Source organism: Simochromis diagramma, unplaced genomic scaffold (genome assembly GCF_900408965.1).
Source record: "Simochromis diagramma unplaced genomic scaffold, fSimDia1.1 OVJJ01000344.1, whole genome shotgun sequence".
Taxonomy (NCBI): Eukaryota; Metazoa; Chordata; class Actinopteri; order Cichliformes; family Cichlidae; genus Simochromis; species Simochromis diagramma.
The window spans coordinates 11,760,915-11,784,031 of NW_024387375.1; the positions used below are offsets into that span (position 1 = coordinate 11,760,915).

At 39.3% G+C, this 23,117-nt stretch overlaps 1 long non-coding RNA gene across 3 annotated transcripts; it reads right to left on the minus strand.

Moving 5' to 3' along the window:
* Positions 1 to 1,400: 1,400 nt before the first annotated feature.
* LOC120719479 lies at positions 1,401 to 22,289 on the minus strand. Of its 3 annotated transcripts, XR_005692701.1 has the most exons (3): positions 8,825 to 9,441; positions 3,836 to 3,978; positions 1,401 to 3,502 (listed from the first exon to the last, which is right to left on the minus strand). It is a non-coding gene; the product is annotated as an uncharacterized LOC120719479 (long non-coding RNA). The 3 variants fall into 3 exon arrangements; XR_005692702.1 differs by lacking the exon at positions 8,825 to 9,441 and adding an exon at positions 21,604 to 22,289 and having other exon boundaries at positions 1,401 to 3,978; XR_005692700.1 differs by having other exon boundaries at positions 1,401 to 3,978.
* Positions 22,290 to 23,117: the final 828 nt, after the last annotated feature.

The following is a 23,117-nucleotide window of genomic DNA, read 5'->3' on the forward strand; positions in this document are numbered from 1 at the left end:
TCTTTTGGTGTTATTTTGATTGTGGCGAGTGCTGTCTAGCATGTTGGTTTCAAAATGTCAAATAGGTGTTAAACCATGTTGAAGTCGTTTTCATGAGAACAAAAAATAACTTGAAGAATGGTAAAAGGTTTGTAGAGACCAGTGCTGTTCAATAGCATATTAACTTTTTTTTTCTTACCCAATACAAATTGTACATAATGGGGACTTCTAGACAAATCAATGAGAAGTGACAGTGATAAGAAAACTCTTTTATTTACCGGTGTTATGGTCTCGAGGATAGACGCACACGCTCCCTTCCTCTCACTCACTGTATTGTTATGTTTGAGAAGTGTTGAACCGCATGTCTTAGCAGGTGTGTGCTGACTGTATTATGCAGGCTTATGAAGGGCAGATCCAGGCCATCCCCTGCTTTGGATGGCAATTTGCATTTTTATTGCCATTGTCACATCCTCAGTTAATACACCATTGACTCCCGGTGCCACCCCTGGACCTGACGGCATCACCTCGCTATCCCACCCGAAATGAAAGCGCCTGCAGGGCCCTGGATCTTCATCGACCGGAGCTCAGGTACCAGTCGACCTGGCATTCTGAGACGGAAATTGAGTGTCTTCTCATGTTAATGTGGACTTTCCATTAGGAAAGATGATTGATTTGTGCTGTGCCGTTGCTGTGAATAGGCAATAGACTGGCACAATAAAAGAGTGAGATGGAGCTTTGTGTGCAGGTGAGGCCATATGTGAACTAGACTGTGACTGAATCTGGGTGCTGAAGATGGAGTGAGAGGGGGCTGGGGGCAGAGACGAACAGAGAGATGAGAGATGGAATAGAAAAAGTTGAATGCAGGAGGGTGAAGGTTAGGAGGTGAAAAGGAGCAAAGGAGCAGTTGAAGGTTTAGAAGTGTGAAGGGATGGGGAGATGATAGTGCGAGGAAACTCTCATTCGCATTCATTTGAGCCGACTAGATGACAGAAAAGAATTAGAGGTCCTAAAGACATTTTTCTTACAGACTATTCTTCTAAAGTTTCTTTTTGTGAGGCAGTTGAATGAATAACAACTTGAAAAGCAATATATTTCAAATGTATAAATCTGTAACACAGTGCTAATGTATTCACTGTCAGCTTGTACATGCACTGAGAGTTCATCTGGATTAAAACATGCTTTGGTCACTGTCCAGTTAACCAAGCAAATGTTTTCGCTTTCTTTTACTGTGAGTTGAGTGGGATTCAGCAACTTTCCCAGGACATCTGCTCCCAACGCCCACGTTCACGTCTTCATCCAATAGAAGTGCTTAGTTCACCCCAAAGACCAGAGGGTGCTCTGCAATGATTGGTTGCCTGGGCCAGGGCCCAGAAAGGGAAGGCTGAGCCCTGAGAATTTTCCGAAACATTTTCTTTGCTGTCTTGGCTTTCGCCAACATCTGTTTCCAATCAACGTTAGTAAAAAGGCCGCTTTTCTTTCTCCCTGCTGTCTGGGGTGCACACACATGGACATATATACACAGACACATACACATATGCACTCTTCTCAGTCATCTGCATTCTTATTTGTTAACATAGAGGAAATTTTATGTTTTTGGCAACATTAAAGATACTTCTTGGTCAAGTTTATTTAATTATACCAGTATAGTATTTTACTATCTTTACACAGACAATTTTATGCTGTTATTTGATAGATAGCCATGATACATCATTATTCTGTTCATGAAATAGATCTCAATGAATTGAGTGAGAGCAAACATTGTATAAATTGGTAACATTTTCAAAATGTACACACTCGAACACATGTTGAACATCCTTGCAACTGCTGTCCTCAGCACAGCGTCCTGTCTTTTTCATGATTAGTACTAAAGTTCAGCTTCCTACCGCAAGTTTTATGTGTTTTGCTACTGCTTCTTACTTTCTATCTTTGAGTCACAGCTCTGCCCTCCTGTGTGGTCATTGCTGTTGCTTCTATTGTATCACTTTTGACTGCAAGTCAACAAACTCCAGAAAACCCTGCTTATTATAGCAGGTACTTTCCACAGATATTCAGAAATAACCATAGTGATTCACTGTATCCAAAGAGAAACACACAGTGTAAGCAGCAGTTCCTTCAGTTCTTAGCAATACCTCCCCATTAGTAAGGCTGCCTGTGTTATTTCTGCCAGCAAACTACTTAATAGGCTTTGGCCCCCTTGGCTATACAACCATGGGAGAAATAACTTGGAAGTTATAAGGCTGGTCAAGTGAAATTTAGTTCTTGCAGACAGTTTTTTGGAGCAGCTGGAGCAAACTGTAAAGGCCAGCCCAGCTACAAATCTAAGCATTTTAAACAGGTAAATAAATGCTTACTTATGTTACCTTTGATGAAATACACAGTACTGAGATTGAAAGATGATTCAAACATGCTTGAATGCCATTATATTTACTTTTTGGTATTGTCTGAAATTACATTGTAAACAATTGTTAGTATAACAACTGTGTCATTTAGTGTAGATAAAGATATAACTAGCAGCTGCCTGATTTTGAGCTTCCTCCCAATGACCCTTGACCCTGAAGGCTATTGACTTTGTGATCCTGCTCCTGCTGGGCACAGCTTGATTTACAGCGCAGTAGTTACTTGGTCTTTGAATGTAATCCTGGGTCAGACTGAGCTAATAAATCTGAAGTGTGCAACTTTTGTTGGTATTTTTGTAATCGTTTCCTTAAAGTTTACATTTTTTAATCATAATTTCTTAATTTCATATAGCCTCTTTATATGACTGTTACAGCATTTAAATATCCTACCTGCAACACATAACACTGGGTTTATACTTCGGAACATGTTACAATGAGTTACATGTCTGTGTTAAAATGAAACTACAGGTGGTTAAGTGTGGAGGTTTGAAAGTTTACATGAGACTTAATAAACGTATGTATAATTCTGCAATGCAAAGCATTTGGAGAGAAGAAAATGCCAATCAAAAGTAGTAAGCATTGTGGAAAAGGAGAATTCATATCTCTGCTGACTTCTTGCTCTACAGAAGTGTATAATCATACCAATTACCAATGTTTTTTTTTTAACAGAGCCTTTATATTGCTGTCAATCTCTCCTTAGTTTGAATGACAAAAAAGTCACTTCCAATTACCTTTGCCCATGCCAGGCATTTCACAGATGAATGCCGAAAGAAAGAGAGGCTGATGATGGCGGAAGAATGGATTAAAAAAGAAAAAATGGCTAAGGGTAAGCTGAGGAAGCGTAAAAGGAAAGGTGTACACTTTGAATTCAATTTAAACCAGTTCCCACAGAAACCTCCCTTTGCATTTCAAAAAACAAAGCAGGTTGATCAAGTGAAGATGTGTAATTTTCATGCTTTATTTGGGCTTTGCACACATGATTTGCACAAATAGAATCTTTTCCATCTCGTAGGTCCCTTTACCGAGGGGAAGGCAGAATCTGAACCAAAAATTGAACCATTTCTTAAAGGTTGCCAAGCAATACATATTCACCATGCTCCAATGTAGCATTTCTTGTGCTTTATTTCCTGTTGAAAAGGTTTGATAACATCAGTGTTTAGTGGATTTTTACAAATGTATTTACTTCCTAATTGATGGTTTTCATGAGGGTCTTTTATCTATTCTTTATCCAGCTTTTTTTTTCATAGCTTCCTTTTAAAGGAGGTAAAGGGGATTGACAGCTGATTAGAAGCAATTATTGGTTTAGCACTCAGCTGCTCATTTGATGGTAAGCTGTAAATAATCAGTGAAAGCATTTCTGTTTAAATGAGATATTTTGAGGTTGTCTTTAAAAACATGGTCAGTGTAAATACACCAAAGTGATATGTAAAGAATAAAGGAGAAACCAAGTTTCACAGCACCTGCTGATCTGCAGTTTGTAGTGAGTCATGAGAACTGGCATATGACGTGTTTCATGAGATGTCTCAGGCTCTGTTTTGGCTTACCCTCTGGACAACGGGTCTGAGAAACTGTCTCGTGTGGATGAGCCCAGCATATGATTTTTCTGAAAAGATAAATTAGATTGGCATTAAGCAAGAATGACAATGAGGGAATAATAGCATTATGATCCAAATATATTATTTACTGAGCAGCCTGAAAAGCAAAAAAAAAGTTAAAATAACTAGAGAACTGATCGATTTTAGCATACACCCTTATGCATCTACAAAAATGACTGAAGCACACTGTTTAACCTTTGGCTCTTGAGAATTTAGAGCTTTGTGTGAAAGGACAGAAACACCCAAGAATTGTGTGAAAGCAAGTATATACAACATGTGTCAAATATCTGTGCTGTGATAACATTGTTAAATATATGTGTTTTTTTTAAGTATCAGTGTTATAACAGCACTAAACAGAGGAAGAGTGCAAGCACTAAAAAGCTACAAGTAACTATTACATAGGAAGAGGACTCCTAATCAGATATGTATATGGATCATCACAGCATTATGTTGATACAGTCAGCTATAATTTGGTCAACAGAAAATATATTAACCTCCTAAGACCCGAACTCTTTCATGGCATGCATTTTTAATTTCTCTTTGCTATTTGGGCTGATTGGGACCTAATGAATGTAAAAACAAAGAATTATCTTTTTTTTTTAACCTGATTTTTTTTTTTTTCTGAGAAAATGAAAACCACGTATGCGGACATTCGTTTTAAATTTCGATAGAACAATATATAATTTCCTCATAAGTGGATATCAGGCCCTTGCAGAGCAAAATTTAGTATTTTGGTCTAGACAACCCAAAATGTGCCAGGTCCTAGTTAATGAATTTAAAAGAAAATGAAGTTAATGAGAACATTAAAGATTCCACTAAATTCCTTCCTGATGTTATATAGCATCGATCTCAGCTATACTTTGTAATTTATGGCAGTTAGCAATTTTAGCATGCTAGCATGCTAAACTAAGATTGTGAATATGGTAAAAACAACGACAACAAAAAAACCCCACCCTCTTTGTTTGCATTGCTACTGTAACCATGTTCTACAAAGCATGCTCAAAACACCACTGTGCCAAGTAGTCTCGGAGAGCCATTACTGTAGATGTTTGGTCTGCGATGCTTTATGTAATTATAATAATAGAGACATTTAGCAACTTGGATCTTCGCTGAACCGAAAAAAGCAACTTTCCCGGGCCGATAATGTCTAAGCTAAATTATTTCTATCTTGCCAAAGCAGACTGTCTGATCGTGTTCCAGTAAAACAATTATAAAATCTCTATAACTCAGTTGGAGTAAATGCATCATGTCGATTATCCGCTTTAGAAGACGTTTTAGGAGAACTTTTAGGAGTAGACAAAGTCCCATGATTCTCCTCTCGACTTCCAAGCTTTATTTTTAGTTGTGTCGCCAAAAGTCAGCAAATACCTGCAAAATCATCCATCCATTCTCTTCCACTTGTCTTTATCAGGGTCATGGTGACAGTTTAAAATATTTGTGAAAGTTTAAAATGAAACGTAATTTCAACATTAAAGTCTAAACAAATATAAGGAAAACAATGACTAACTTCCTTGTTTTCAGGTGTACAGTAAGTGACATCAGTTATAAATATACGTGACTATTTCTCCTTTAACTGTAACCAAAGAACATTAGTCATTTTTAATGAACTACAAATACCCTTGAAACCCACAGTCAGCAACATCTTGCCTGTATATACATGGAGATGCTAAAAAACTCTCTGTGGTTGCTATATAATCATGTGTTTACTGCAAATCTGCAAAAATAGTCTTATTTTTTTAACAATAATACTGGTGGTGTGCTCACATCCTCCCCTTTCTCACAGTGTGTGAGAGTCATATGACAATGTGCCAAAAAGCTCTTGTTCAGATAACCACAAACCAATCCCCACGCCCCAACTCGCAATCACACACAGATACAGGGGGCAATCCTTGCTTACGCTGCTTCCCCCAAGGCTATGACATTGCATGTATCTCGAAAAATCCAAGAAACCTGAGTAAATAAACTGTTTTCCCAAGAATCCTTCTCTTTGACAGCGCAAGCATGACTCTCCTTGTGACTCAGAACTAATGTAAAGCAGACACTTGGCGATCTGGTGCCAACTGGTCACTCTTTCACTGAGACAATGAAAGTCAAAGATAGCATAAAGCTGTGGAGAGTGTGGAGGGGGAGTTTTTCACATGGCGTGGAGGGGAAAGCCACGCCTCAGGTCACAGAGTTTCCCATACAAAGATTTGCTCCCTCACATATGGACTGTGAATCAGTGCCCCTCTCTCAGCTGAGAGAGGGGGTCTGTATGTGAACATATAGCAATCATGACGTCTGATTCCTAATTATCTGCACAAATAATAATAATAATAATAATAATAATAAAAACTTGATCTACTCTCATAAACACATAAACACATTGTGACACAGAAGGTGCAAGCTGTGGAAAAATATTCCCATTCCTATGGCAAGAATTTCTTGTGAAAACATGCAAAAGCCTTAAAATTATAATGCTTTCAAAGCCTAGATGAAGGTCAATGATCTCTTTTTCTTTTTCCTCATGTTTTGGCGTTCTTATCCTCTCTGCTGATGCAAAGTCGATTTATCCGTCATTGTGTGCGCATTTGCGTGTGTTTGGCTTGTTATTGCATTTGACACTGCACAGACGCTCCTGCTCTTTGTCAGCATTACAAGGGAACAAGCCCGAGATTACTCACTGAGCCACCATGCAGTCCCTCACGCTTGCCATGGAGGTTGTGTAACTTTCAAATGTTAGCCACGCAGCTGGAGAAGAGTCATTACACTTGAAGCGGTTGTTAACAGTAATGATTATAGCAGTGGCTTGTTACAAAAGCGGTAAGAAGGCAAGAAACGATATGGGTTTCAAAAACTGCAGGTCCGGCCCGGGAAAACAACTCTGAAGCCAAACAGATGCAGAGTGTATGGAGAGCTTTTTAAGTAGTAACACAAAATCACGAGTCACTGATGCAATGCAGCCTTACTCATTCCCACTGCAACTTGTGTGGCAGTTTGTGTTTGGTCTGAGCCACGGTGAAACAACATGGTAAAGAAAACAATCATGAAGTGAGCCTTCTGTAACGAGCACAGCCTGGCCTGCTTGATGCTGCAGCTGAGAGGGCTCCAGTGATAGGTTTTAAGCCCGGGACGTCTGCCTGAGCACACTCAGTGGGACACCCTCCCCGGCTTTTCCCACATCACTGGGGGCCGGGGAAGGGGAGGTGGGGGTGGTGCGGTTGTGCTGAGGCGAGAGGTGGGCTCCTTGCTCTGCAGCAATCTTTTCGGGCTGTGGCTGGGAAACGCTACGGCCCACTGTTCTCACCATGTCCCCCTGTAGCAACTAACCCAGGAGAGAGTGAACAAGAGGGGGGGCGGGCGGGAGCGGAGTTAGAGATGACAAGTGACACTGCTCGTGATTTTGGGGTAAATGTTTATTGAGAACTTGGAGGGATATTTGCTCAATTGGATTAACGTCAATGTCTCTCTGTCACAGACGTTTTTGTGTACGTCTGTTTCCAAGCCGAAGTGAATGACTCACCAGACAACTGCATAATATTATCAACTCAGCGTGCCTACGCAACATGTGAGCCTCCTGCTTACATTTTAGTATGTATTCAGTGTCCAGACAGAAGTGTTGCTTGATTCACTGCATAGCATTTAATTAGTTTGACTTGAGCCTATTTGGCATGAGAGCATTGCGTTCATTGTTTTGTTTTGCCAAGGATACATCAGTTTATCTGCTTGTCCATAACCCTGGCTGAATTAGTGCCTGCATTTATTGATCAGTTTTATTCAATTGAATTCAGTTTTATTTATGTAGGGCCGAATCCCAACAACTGATGCATCAAGGCACTTTATGTTGTAATGACAAAATGTATATAATAATAATATATAATAACAGAAAACCCTGACCCGTATAAGCAAGCACTTGGCGAAAGCAGTAAAGAAAAACTCCGTTTGAACAGGCTCAGAGAGAGGCAGCCATCTGTTGCGATTGGTTGGAGGTGAGGGGAGGGAGACAGGACAAAAGTTAGATTTGCACTCATCTGTAACTATTACATGCTGAAATATGAGCATTAAATCACTCCCAAATTACTCTTATTCTATTTATTTTTATTTCTAAATGGCTTTTTAATGATAAATAAGCAAACACTGATCCCTGTTGTGATCAGTGGGAAGCTACAAAATCAAATTTTGCCCAGATCTAATTACAGTTTTACAGAGTACAGTAACAAAGAAACTAAAACAAAAACCCTGTGTAAAAGCTTTAATCCACTTCGCATGTCTTTATAGTTTGTTAGGAAAATGGGAAATAGGTGGAGCAATTTATTGAAGTACAAAGTGCAAGAAACAGAGTTTGCATAATGCTATTGCTAAAGAAACCAGTATTGGCTCAAGATTTTTGCACGTCACTGTACTTTTGTCTTATTTGTCATATAGTATGACATAAGTCAGATTGCGTGCTAACTATGAGACAAACAAGCAAGACAGAAAAAACAAACAAAACAAAACATACCTTCTGTTCGACAAGCTATGATTTAAAGTTCACCTTTCACTCATAAACTTGTCAGCTGTATGTCAGCAGAGTGCAGTGAATGGAAACAGTGGTTTTAGGCAACTGCGGCAGTCAGTTTGTGAGTGGGCATGAGCATTAAGTTCAGCTTGATTTGGAAAAGTATCTATTGAGGATCATGACAAAATGTAAATTTTACTGCTCGTGACTTTTAAAAGCCTGAGGTGATATCCTGAGTGAATCTTCGTGGTTTACAATGTGACTGAGTGTTAAAAAATGAAGTTCAGTATGCTGCATAAAATCCTTCAGAAAACTGACACACAGGAGTGCCATCTTGCTCACCCTTGAAGTAATGAAGTAGAAATTGATGTGTTTACCTAAAGCCGCTACGGCACTTTCAGTTTCTGCAAACGTGGTCATACCTCCCATGTTGCGAATGAGAATGAGTGAGCGGCAGTGGCAGCACAGATAAGGACTGGTAAGCAGGAGGAGGAGGTGGGGTAGAAGGGTGGAGGGGGCTGTGTTTTGGGGTCATTGACCAAGCAACCATTAGCAACTTGCTATACAAGTTGTAAACACAATGTATTCGCAGTGGAGAGGTCACACATGCATATCAGCATGAACATGTACCTCTATTTATAGACACACACAAACACACACAAAGTCGCAAACGCACACACAGGAATGACCAAGAGGATATATTCTGCTGATTGCACAAACTCTACTTTTTATTTAGTTAGAACTGCTGTCTCTCCCTCCCTCTCTCCGTGTTCGACAAACGCACACACTTTCTCACTAAAAGAAGCACATACAGGAAGTCATATGACTTTTTTTTTCTGCACCCGCAAAGATGAACGCCTTTAACCAGCTCGAGCTAAAATATGAGCATTGTGACGGCCCTGCACCACAAAGCTCTCCAAACAACCATTTCTAAGAAAAAAGAAAAAAAACAAAACATTTTAATTAAAATTCTGTGGGGGGGGGGGGAACTGAAGCAGTGTAGTGTAACATAATAAGTAGAAGTATTAATATAGTTCCTCAAACTTTCAGATGTCATTAAAAAAACAAAAAATAAAACCTGTTTTGACAGCGACTCACTACCTCTGTCTACCTCCAGAACCTCAAAGCCAATACATTTTCATCAGGACAGAGCTCACAGAAATGACGTTTATACTATAACCTCTACCAAACAGCTTCTGGTAAGATAGTCAAGCCAAGCATCCAAAATGTCAACAGAATTTAGAATTATTTATCACTCTGACAAGACCTCACTAAATAAATGATGTGGTAACATTGTTGCTTAATGCTGGAAACTGGGCGATCTTGCCAATATAAGTGAAGTTGCCATAAAATTCATATGCAAACTTGCATGCAGGTACGTTACTATATGTAACTAGCGAGTGAGGAAAAAAAGACAGATCAGCATTGTTCGAAAGGAAACTCCCAAACCGCTCGGGGTTTTCTCACATTGCTGCATTTTTCATACCTTGTTAAACATATTTAGAACAACGTTTACATGAAGAAATCCGCACAATGTGCATTCGTCACAGTGCAGAAGTTAATGTTTACAAAAGAGTGATGAATAATAATCGCAGTGTTGATAGTGGTTGTAAAAATGGGGCTTTCGGGTTGGAAAGAGTGTAAACGCTTGTGCGGCTGGGACTCGGGGCTGTGCGAGCAATGGCAATTTCTAAAATAAAAAGTTTCTTTTTCATCATGAGTAGATGTCATCGGCAGGCTTTGTCAGAAATGAATGTCTGTGTTAGTGCTGATAAAGAACTGTGCAACTGGAAATACAGCACACGAAAGACAAATGTGTTGTACTAATGCTCCTGCTATTCTGAGTATATCTTGAAAGATGTCTATCAGCTTTTTACAAATTATATTTGACTAGGATCTTTGTTAAAGCTCTTTGGCCATCTACCAAATCATATACGTTTATAAATGTATCTTAGTACTCATTACTCTTAAACCGTATGCAGGAAATTCAGATGCATGGCAAATTCTAGCTGTACAACTGCTGCAGAAATAAGAATGAATTCCAGGGGTGAACATCTAGAGGCAGTTTATAAATGATTGTATTACATTGAAGCCAGGAAGGTATTAATGCACAGCATCTGTGCAAGTCAAGGGGTGAATCTATGTATTTCTGACCCAAGTTGTGTTTTTTTATTTACCTATGAATGAATAAAGAGCTGATTTATCAAGTCACCTCTTGTGTTCTACGCTCTTTCATTCCCCTCCTCTCCTGTGGAGAATTAATCACTCGTCTGACACATCCACCAAAGCAGACAGGGAGGTAGACAGAGTGAGGGAGATAGTAAGAATGATGATGATGATGTGTGTGTGTGTGTGTGTGTGTGTGTGTGTGTGTGTGGGGGGGGGGGGGGGGATAAGGGTGGCATGAGTCAAATTGAAAACATATCCTTTCAACATGTTCTACCTGAGCATTTCATCTGTAAAAAGAGGCCTGGGGGTAGTGCTAGTGGTGTCACACCGGTGGTTCAAAGGCCCAGCTCAATTCAGTGATGAAAAAATCAAGGAACCTAAACCTAAACTCCTCAGAAACCTAAACAACTTCAACAGCTGCCAAGACTCAGAAGTATCGCAAAACCTGATTCCCAGCACCTGCAACCCTTCAGACGGCTCTCATTAAAATTAAAAGAAGCGCATGGGTCAACACCAAGGACATACTCCTCCCCCTTTTAAGAAGAAGGACTTGTGAACCTATGGCCCTCGCCTTGTTTCTATATATATCTGTGTCCAGGTGGGACTGGATGTAGATGTGGCACCTGATCACCTTTTTCTTTCTCTTTCTCTTTCGAGAATGTGTGGTGTGTGTGTGTGTGTGTGTGTGTGTGTGTGTGCGTATTTGCTTTGAGCAAGAGTTTCCGTGCTCAAGCCTAACCCTTTCAGTGCCTGCTTATGCCTGATTCCCTGGAAACTCGATGAGGCTGAGCTGGAAATTCAATCAAACAGTGAAAAAACAGCTGCATGCGTGCATCTGAAGAGTGTGAGCCCTGTAATGATTTGGAAATCATATAACCAAACAACAACTGTAATTTCTTGATCCTTTTTTTTTTCCTTGCAATGTGCACAAGATGTTAGCTGCTAACATTGCTTGTTTGGAATGAGAGCTCCCCAATCCGTCTTGCAGATCACCTGCTCTTTATGACTGACAACAGAGGTAACTGTGGCATTAAAATAGCTTGGGGGTGGAGGTTTATATTTTTGTATGAAAACAGAATATGATACAATCCTATACCAAAAAAAAAAGAAAAGAAAAAGAAACTGCTCAGTGATGATATTGCAGCTTGACCACATTATAGGCCCATTCATTTTAAGTGCTAGGGCAACAGGGGGTCATGTCTTATGAACCACTGGCAGGGTAGAATACCCCAGGCCCAGTGGGTTAACCTAACAGGAAACCTGGAGGATACACCCTATTAGGCCTCTACTTCCTGCTACTTTCAGGCATGTACAATTTATGAGCCGAGAGGTACAGTGCACCACTGCAGATCTGATGGATTTCCTCTCCAAAAGAACTGAGCCAGAGCATTCTATAAAAGAAAAATGATAAAAAAAAAAAAACAGTCCAAAAAAAAAAGAGCCAGATAAGGTGAATAAAAGAACCATCTGCTGGGCACTCTGCAAAGCTTTGTGCCAAACGGTCTGGAAAGAATCACACATCTTGGCAGTACACTCTATAAATAAACTCTGATCCTTATAATTCAAATGAAATGTAGGAGGATATTAAATAGATCCTCTTGCCTCAAAGCCTCTTGCATATTAGTGCCAGTGGTTTTAATACACAAGAATCAAGAATAGGTGCTTATTAGAAATAACTCAAAACTAATAACAAAGATGGCTTTAGACCAGCTGCAGTCTTATATTGTGTCTCAGATCTATTTCGCAACAAACTGATACATGTTCATACTTCTCCATTTATTGAAGAGAGTTTCTTTTCTGTGAAAATGCTTTCAAATGAATAAGCAGGAAAATGACATAACTTCAGCATCATAGTGATGCAGGAATAGAAAGCCACAAACACAGCAGAGCAGTGAAAGACATAGGACCCAGTGGATTTCTACAGTAGGTGTTTTTGTGCGCTAGAATGATTACCTACCAATGTTGTATGGCTGCAAAAGGGCAATGAACACCCCCCATTCCTCGCCCCAAGTGTTCCTCTTAACACACATGCCTCTGTTAAAGTTCACATCTTAAAGTTTTTGCAGTTTGCTTTGGGGTTTAAAAAATCTGCATAAACTACCGTGTGTACGGTCCTGGGGTTTTTTGTGTGTGTGTGTGGGTGACATACATTTGCCAAACCATCAAACAGTGTCTCCTGTAATCTGTCTGAAGCTTTCAGACACTTCACTTTCATGACGAAACATGTGCGTCTTCTCCCCCACCTTGTCGTATAGCACCTCGAACAACAGAGACGTTGTGCTGTGGTAGATTTTCTTTTTTTGTAAATCACAGAAATCGAGTGAATGCTATTCTGAAGGCAGATGAAGTACTACTGCTATTAGTGCTACTGCTGCTAAAAATAACAATTATATTAATAATGAAAAATTAGGAAAAATAATTCATCAAAAAAACAATGGAAAAATCTAACTTCTAGGAATGGAAATAGAGAACCAGTTCTTGTAAAGAAGTGGTTGGTTGCCAGTTGTTCAGTTCCTTGCAATGTTAGTCAATTCCAGTTATGAGTTCCACTAATGTCAGGATGCATTTACATGATGATGTGGTCCGTATTTTGGTTCAGAACATATCCAACATGGAGCTGAGGCAGAAGTGCTCTAAAGCATAGTTCTATTTCACAAGCAAAGACAGCGTGACGAATGAAAACATGGACAAACATTTCTCCCCAAAGCATGTAAGCAATTTGCACGAATGTAATGTCTTTGATACACTGCCTAACGATGTTGGTGACTCTAAAAGTGGAACTTAGAACACAACATCCTCTGTCTTTAGCCTTTAACTGAAAGAATAGGAGAAGGCCGGTTATCCTCGGCAGTCTATGTGAATAAAGCTCAGTGGCTGTAAGAAGAATGTGGTTCTAACAGTGATCTCAATTTTAGCTTTTACAGTTTGAGCTTGGCATGAAGACGCAATAACAAAAATCCAGTGATGGGGGCAGAATGGTCTGCAGGTGATCCACTAACAAAGGACTCATTTATATACAATGACATCACAAACCTTTGGACATGTTGCTATAATCACCCCCTACACACTGAGGTAGTACTCAGCTGTAACGGAAACCGAGTCAAGTCGAGTCAACTATTCTTATTTTTTCATGCCAGTTCTAATCAAATGCAAAATGTTTGTAGATACTTTACATTAAACATGTAATGCAAAACAAATCAATTTGTACTACACTTTTTTCTCTAACCCTAAGTGATATCTAAGTGATATCGATAATGAAATCAGAGTTGCAAACTTCTTATCAGTTTCCATCCATACCAACTTTATTACAGCCTGCCACTTCTGTATTGGTATCACCATCAGTAGACAAGCAGAATCAGGATAAATGGACAAGAATAAACGGCAAAAAGAGACATGAGAGGAAGGATAGCAGGAATGAGGTTACGTTGAGTTCGAAGGGGATTTAAGAGGGAGGATGGCTGGTTGGACAGTTGTGTAAAGAAGTATATCAGGAATAGGAGGATGAGACAGGAGATAGGCAAGCAGTCTCCATGGCTGTCAGAGATGATAGACCAACTCGGCATCTCGTAAGAGCCTGTCTCTGACTTTTATCAAGGTGCAGTAAAACACTGATCTCTGCATGGCTTAGATACAAACACGGTATTTCGCTTTTTCTTTCCCTTCTGCAAATGAAGTGGTAGAATATAGCTAGGCCCCAGTCCACGGGGATGCCTTTAAACATTAACCATAAGTAGTGAGTAGAGAGTGCAGGTAAAACAAAAAAATTACTAAAAACTTAATGATAACTTTACCATTGTCCAGCAAACGCGGCTGTTTGAAAAAAAATTATCATTATAATTATCAAAATAAAAGGATCATGGCAGCACAGCCTGATAGACAGATGAGGCTTTCTCCTGGCAACACTTCCACTATCTTTAAGAATATTTTTTTCTCACTGTGGAATAATGGACTTCAACTTTTTTACAAATGGCCTTATAATCCTTCTCAAGTTGAAAGGCAGCCTAGGCTTATTCATAAATAACTCAGGGTGGATTCACATGATCCAACCCTAACTATACATTTGATCAATTAAAATCCTATGCAGTTTAATTTTATTTATATAGCACTAAATCGCAAAAAGGTACTTTATATTATAAGCTAAAGACCCTACAATAAAACAGAGAAAATCCCAACAATCAGAAGACTCCCTATGGCCCTATATTCGGTTTAACCTTGCCACTTGTTATTTTTATGAGCTTTTCTTTTTTGTTTAAATTCTTCTTCAGAATAAATTCTTCTTCAGAATAAATTCTTCTTCAGAAGAATTTCTAGAAGAAGTCAGAAGTCAACATATAATAAAGTTAAAGTGCAAAGGTTAAAGCTGGTCATGGTCACTGGTCACTGTATGTGAAATTAAAGATTTTATTATCCCATCTAATATCTATTTTGATATTACAAATAACTTGATGCCATCACAGTATTGCAGTTTTTTACTGAATCGTCAATTTTGCTGTTTGTTTTCGAACATGCTAATAATCTGTAAAGGGAACATGCATCAGGCGCTGGAGGCATGAGAACTGAAACGTAGACATACAGAACTTGTCAGCTCTATAAATGTTGTTTTAGCTTTGTTTCCGGTGTACACTAGAATACTTGCATACATTCCAAAGTCAGTCCTACTTCACACTGTTGTATTAAGATATTTTTGTTGTTTTTGTTTAATTTATTGTTAACTGAATCTCCATTAACAAGGTTGTGTACGTGTCTAAGCTCTGAAGTGTTTGTCAAATATCACATCAGATATTAAACTAATGATGAAGTCATTTTCCACATCGAAGTCTAAATTAGCACGACTCCCATTGGCTGTCTTCCAAACTGTATCTTAAGCAAACAAAGGACACCATTATTTAACGAAATAAGCAGTGATTGTTGTCACGTAGGCCTCAGTGACTTAACTTCAGTTGTCTGATTCAGTTAGCTGCACCTTGATACAATACAAATACATGTCGTCTGAATAAGAAGATAATCAGCAAAAAAAAAGAAAAGAAAATCCTCCCGTTTGCCCTATATGAAGGCCAAAGCACTTGCCCTGTATCAAAAATAACTTGCCTCTCCCACTAACAGATGATGACATTTGGAACATGATTTAGCCTTGTCGCCAAGTTAGTATCAATGTGGGGCCTTAGGTAAACACATTTGATAGGACCCAAAGGTCTAGCACCAGCATTAGGCTGAGAGGACAGGCAAGTGTGCAGGCCCTTGGCCCTACTAAGAATCAGCAGAAGCCAAGCAGGAAACATCTGGAAGACCCAGTGCAAACAGATGTCGGAATGAGATAAGAGCCCATGACTTAGAGTTCAGCCTCCCATCTCTGTATGATGAGGCTTTGTAATATCCAGGTGGGCTGTAGCAGTGACTCCAACAGCTCAAAGGTCCAAATAATCAAACTGCAGGGTTTTTTTCTTTCTTTCTTTTTTCTCACACTAGCATCTGGTCGGGCTGTGAATGTTGTCAGTAACTTGTGTTCCATTGTTCTTATAGTCTCATTTTGATCCATTGTCAGCCAGACTCTCATGAGACTCCCTTTATACAATGTTTTTGCCTCCCCGGGTCACCATTTACATCATTTCCTGCTATAGTTTTAACATCGGCTGGGCAACAAAGTATGCATGAATAGTTAGCCATTGACTTGTAATGCCAACACTTGAGCTTCATTGTTGTGCTGCGGATTGTTTGATTTGAATTCTAGTGTCAACTGTATTGTTTATTTTCAATTGCTCATCTAAACACTTGAGGCCATAGTTTATGAAAAACATAAAAGTAAAAAAAAAATTGGCAAGAAACTAGCAGAACCATGCATGCGTGTGAATGTAAATTCAATTTGAAAGTGTATCATTGTGCTCCAGTTTTTAACCCTTTGCCTTTCCGCCATCACAAAAACATATTCGCATCCTCCTTATCACTGTTGATTACTTTGCGTGAGGAACATAAAACAGAGAGGGAAAAAATAACAGATAAATTATGAAGAAAACTATGTCATTCGCACAGATGAGTAGAAGTCACAGGGGAGGTTTGGTTCCTGTTAAACTATAAAAAGGACTCTCTTGGGACATAAGAGCTGAAGTGGAACTCACAGATTGTTCTGCAATCAGAGGCGACTGCACACCACCAGCCTGGATCTTCATAAACTGATAAATAACGGGTCCTTGGTGACATGGAAAAGTTATTTAAAAGTTAGTCAGGGAAAGGTTATGAATATATGATTTAAAGAAAGTACCAGGTAAAAAGTTACCAAGTATTTCTTTTAACAGTCAATCAAACATTTATAAAGTTAGAGATGAAAAGCTACTTTGTCTCAAAAGTAAAAGTCTGATTTCATGTGCTCATTTCAACAGCAGTTACAAAAACACTGGAATTGCCCATAAATGTGAAGATATGAAAATTACCTAACGACCCTTTTGTTTCTTTCAGGACTGAAATATCGACTCATATACCTGATATTTATTGTCTTATAAAGTTCTCAGACTTGTTAACATGTTCAAAAGAACTTGATATCAATCAGCATCACTAAACTCCCACCAAAAACAAAATACTGTAGTGAAAAACTGTACAATCCTTTCTATTAAGGATCAGGTTAAACTTGGCATTTTAGTGTCTATCTGTCTTAACTCATTCAATTCAACTCAGTTTTACTTATATAGCACCAAATCACAACAATAGTTGCCTCAAGGCGCTTTACATTGTAAGGTAAAGACCTTACAATAATACAAAACATGTTACCAAATGTCTGCGTGTTCATTTCTTGCTTGTTCATTGCCAGGAGCTGGAGCTCAGTTGGTAAATTCATTAATCACTAATAATGGCTGATGAAATCATCATGTTGAGATTCAAGGGCCCTTGAGTAAAACAACAAACCCCAAATAGTAACCAATGTGCATTAAGTCTACAGTATATGATTTCTTTTTTTTCTTTTGGACAGAAGCATCAATAAAATGTAATGTGCTATAGCACCAATCTGCACAAACATCTGGCATTAGCGTATCACAAACAGACACAAGATGCAAGTTTCTCTGCTTCACACTGTCTCAATCACACCCTTTTACCCACGATAATTAAGAGCCAAACCACCCCGTGATGACCACTGGTACACCACACAAACAGGAAGTAGAGAAGAGGTCAGTGAATGAAAGGAGGAAGCGCTGGCAAACAGCAACAATGCAAGAGGAGGAAACCCTTCCATTATAAAAAGGAACAGACCCCTGCAGTGTGCTGTTCAGGGTCATGACTAGTGGAATGGAAGACAATAGGGGAACAAGGCCGCTGGCTGACCAGCGTAGGTGTGTTGTGTCTGTGTGGCTGAGATAGTAGAACGTCAAGGGTCAATGGAGACACGAGCAAAGCAGTGGCAAAACAACAATGAAGCGCATGATAATTCAAACCCCAGTGCTGAAGTACAGAGTTCACAACTCCTCAATCTTTTTGCTCAAGTATATAAAGTATATGAGAAATGCAGTAAAACCTTTAACTGACCTTTGGCCAAACATTCAGTTGGCTCCGTTATTTTTTTTCATTCTGTTATGTCTCTGTGTGTATTTGTATGTATATAAAAATACATATATGTTCAACTGTATGCTATGCGTGTGACAGAGGGGGAAAAAAAGACACCCTGTTTTCACATAAAGCAGACTGTTCAGCTGTTAAGCGATGGACCTCCACCCAGTTTCAATGAAGCATCATCACAGCAGCAGCCAGACACTTCCCAGAGGAAATCCTTTGCCAGGCCAGACACAACAATATAATTATTATCACAATGTACCATCTGCCTCTGTTTTTTGACAGACTGAGTCAGTATGTGTGTACATATGCATATTTATTCTATGGCTATATGAGTCATGTGAGTTTTTATTTTCGTAATTGCTAAATAGAACCGTTTAAGGTTCAAACATTCTTACTTCAGTCACTCATGTTTTCACGGTACTTTGCATGCAATACATGTTTTTTGCAGAAATGTAATTAACTCTGGGGGGGCGGGGGGCTGAGGAGACAAATGCCGCTGACAGAGGAGACAAATCATACCTGTGGGTGAAGAACAACTCTTATCTTGAGAGGCAAGTCCTCAGATAAAAAATGACAAGTGTAATTTTGACAAAAAAAGAGCACAGGGTCTTTAGGCCTGCAATGGATCACACATCAATTACTATATTTGGATAGATTTTGACAGGTTTAAATGTGGTACATAAGCAGGTAATGGTTTGGGAGATAATGGAAATTTAACTGGTCTGAACACTGCCATACTGTCAAAAAGATAAATTGCCAGGTCATGAAAGGGGCTTAAGCAAAAGAGGAATATTAGTTGACAAGCATGCATATATTTAAATTATTATTAGCTTACTTTCTTTACTGCAATCCATCATTTTTAGGTGAGATTACAATGTTTATCTGACATGTGAGATTCAAACTAATCACTGCTAATGGCTGAAATAATTGATTAAAAAATACTGAGCTGGTGTGTGGCAGTGAGAAGGGAGGAGGCAAACGTTGAATTATCGGTAGCGTATAAAATACCGAATTACCATTTGTGCATTCAAATGAATCCTTGAAAAGTTGTGTGTTTAATTATATGTTGACACAAAAGGTGAACACCATCTTCACAATGTGAAAAAGCGGTAATACAACACCTTGGCGTGCCAAGACCTAAGCACAAACTAGTCCTTACACACCAAGGAGGAGGATGAAGTCTCCAAGGACTTGGCTAAGCCAGGGGAGTATGTAACATGGAGGGCAATGTCCAAGGCCTTTCACCTTGGAGCTGTTAACAGTCAGGCCTGTGATCCCAAGGCCTGAGTTAAAGACCCCCTTGGGTTTAGGACCGTAACCAGAGAGTTGGAATAACAGAGGGGGCAAGCACCATGCAGTGATGTGGTGGGCTCAGTCCTACTCCCTGCTCGGGGCCTGGAGAGAGGTCGCAGGGTAAAACTTTTTTCTTTTTTGCTGCTTCACTCCATCTCTCCTTTTCTCACTCTTTTTGACTCTCTGAAACTTAGATCAGTTTTGCATAAGGTTAGAAAGAGGTGGCCTGCTGGGGCTGGTGGTGGGTGGACACAGTGGCTTCCTTAGTCTTAACACATTTATCACTGAAAGCCTTGAAGGTGTGGAAGGAAAAAAGCAGCAAGTGCATTGGTGATATTTGCAGTGAAGTGCATTTTTGTGTCACCGTATATGCATTGTAACTAATTTCTTCAGTTGTTACAATTATTACACACAATATGCTCAGTCTCATGTTTTCTTCTTCAGACACAGGTGATTCAATTTTAGCTTCTGATTAAATCCCACTTTTATATTTGGCCAGCTGCACCATTTAACCTCAATATTTAATATGAAATAATCTCAAATCTCAAGTTTTTTCCATACAGGTATTTTCCTACAGAACAGATTTAATAAATAGATTTAAAAAAAGTTTTGATTTTGTTTCGTGCAGCACATCTGCAATTCTCTGGGCTCTAACAGGAATGAGGTGAACCTGTTGATTTACTCAGTTTGAGAATTTCAGACTTTGCAATGTGCTCACCAGGGGTCTCAAACTCGCCCGGGAGCCACTTATGGCCCATGTCACCCCGATATTGCCGTGGAGAATTATAATGCAATTAGGCCCCTGAGCTTACTTTTTTTGTTAGGGAGGATTTGTTTGTTGTTGAGTGCAACGTTATAATAAGTTCTTTAAAAAGCAAAAAATTATTTAATATGAGCAGAGAGTACAAACATGTTGAGGGATTGGTTGTGTTAGTTTAGTGAGAGAGTTGTCTGTAAAGAAAACAATTTTCACTAGCAGTCAAAAACTAATGTGCACACTTATGTCTGCATTTTTGTTTTGTTAAATACGAACAAAATGACAGCAGAAGTGCTGCCACGTGTTTGGCAAGAAGGAGAGTAACAATTTGTTTAGTTGGTAGTTCAATGAAAACGAAGGCTTCAGAAAAACAATTGTGTTCACATTTGCAGTTTATTTGAATTTTTAAAAAAAAAAACCAAACAAACACTACATTTTCTTGTTTGGTGGTTTCTTTTGTACTACTTGAACACTAAAGTGTCCCTCCAAAGAGATGACAGCAGTGGGCCACAGCTCATTTAAGTTTGAGACCTCTGCATTGCACCATCAGTTCCAAAGCCAACAAACCATGCACTTAATTTCCTTACAGAAAGCAGCCCCTTGCATAGCTAAAACGTATCACTTTGAAAGAAGAGTTTTCAATTGTGTCACGAAGACGTGTCCAAGATGTTATATTATATCATCACTCATGAAACGTGCTTCTTCAGAAGAAGTGACTTGGGTGAGTGACGAAACATTTCTGCCATTGAAAACGTTACGTCCAGATGAACAGAATCAGCCTTTTGAGGCATAAGTAGGAACATGTAGACCAGAGGTTTCTACCGAATTGCACCCTTGTTAACAACTAACTACCACACCACACCTCATCTTTGCTAGTAGGCAATCTTTATTTACAAATTTGTTAGCTAAATTCCAAGTTGTTTAACATAATAAATAATCTAGTATCGTGTTAGCTGATAAAGGTTCTATGCATGGTAATATTTGTAGTAACATTAGACAAAACAACTAGGTTTAACTTGGCTGTGTTATTTGCAGCTTGCATTCAACTGTTAGTTTTGAAAAGAGCAGGCTGAATAATTTACCGGCGACTCAGCTCTCAGGACAAATAAGCTGAGCCACCATAGCTTGCAATTCAGGTCAGCTAACTTATGCTCACATTAGCAGAAAAAAGGTAAAAACATTTAGCCAGACAGGTGTTACCAGAGAAAACTGGCTGGCACGATTCACGCTTGTTTATTGACCTATTACCCCATTAATGTTTTAGTACTACAGAACTATAAAGTGCTACCAAAACCCCCAATTATATTTAACACGCATTATGTCACTATCAGTGGACATCAGGGACAGCTAAGTCAATGGAAATATTACTGTTTCAGAATAAAAATGAACCATCAGACTTACTTTAAAAATGGGTCCGTTTCACGGATATGTTGCTTCATTTTTATGTCAACATAAGGTGGATTATGAAGCGGTTGCAATGTATGCAGGCTACTTTAGCGCAAGTTGTCATTTAAATTCATAATAAACACACGCTTTCGGTTTCACATCACAGAACGAGGATCAGAGTATGCAAAGTCTAATCACTTTATCCTCGTAGTCTGTCAGCTCAAACCCTTGTGTATCAGTTTAGTTAAACAGAGGAATGGAAAAATTTAAAGGTCAAGTTGAGCGGCGGTTGATTCAATTCACACAACTTTGGTAACCTGATTTTTTTCCCCCTCTTACCTGATTTGCTTGTGTGAATTGAAGTGAGGTTTAAATAACCCTTAAAAAAAAATCTCACACCTTCAAGAGGGTTGGTAAACAAATGCTAAGCATCCCATGGGTGTGGAGCTCGGCGAACCGCAGAGCCTTATTTGCTCCTGCTTGTCTCAGCTTGCGGCTGTGTATTTCTGTCCTTCTGAAGATGCAAAGGTAGCATGGTAGGACACACATCAGTACACACACTTTTGTGCATACACCCTTGCAGAAGAAACACACGCACACACACACATGCAAACACAGCGTACTTAAACACGCAGAGCCCTGCAACAAAGCAACCAAAAATAACAGGCACCTGTTGCTCAAACCACAACGTCTACAATGAAGCCAAATTAGAGCGTCTCCCTAGCAACGGTAATTTCAATCACAAGCTGCAGCAAGCAGCCTCGAAAACAACCCCATTTAAACATCGCTGCTATGTGAGTCACCTGTAAACAATGAATAAACATATGTGCATGCATGTTTAGCCAATTCCTTTATTTCATGAAAGTGGATGTACAGCCTAACACTGAATGATATGTGACCCTCTGAGACATCTGCCAAACCTCTCCACTCTTTGAGGGTAAAAGGAAATCACGCTACCATTAGTGGCTGAAACATGATTGCAAGAATTTCATTGAAGTGTTACGATAAAAAGCTTCCCAGCCACAGACGGCAACTACTCAGACTCTGACCGAGTGGGCTGCTGTGTTCATGTGTTGTAGGAGCTCCTCTAGTGGTCGCAAGCAAAACCTTCAGGAAGTTGATGCGTTTTAGCATCCACATTGTGTCTCAATGAGAAAAGCACATTTTTTGATTGCCTGTTTAGGCCGTTTGCAACGGAGACAGGCGTGCAATAGGCATGTTGTATTTACACCTGATAGCATTGTCTGAGAAAAGCAATAAAGGTAAATACATGTGCATGAAACCTATATAACTTAAATCCAATTCAAATATGCAAATGGGATGGGAAAAATATTTTTTACAGATTGCTAATGAGGGCAATTTACCATTATACACATGCCTTTTATACATATATATCTCTTCTCATGAACGCAAGAAGGAGGCAGCTTCTTCACAAAAGAAAACTTAATTGGAAGCACATGTGTTGCCCTGTGCAGGAGTTTAGGATGGTTTGGGAGGTGGGTGGGGGGTGTAGGGTGCTGCTGTGAATG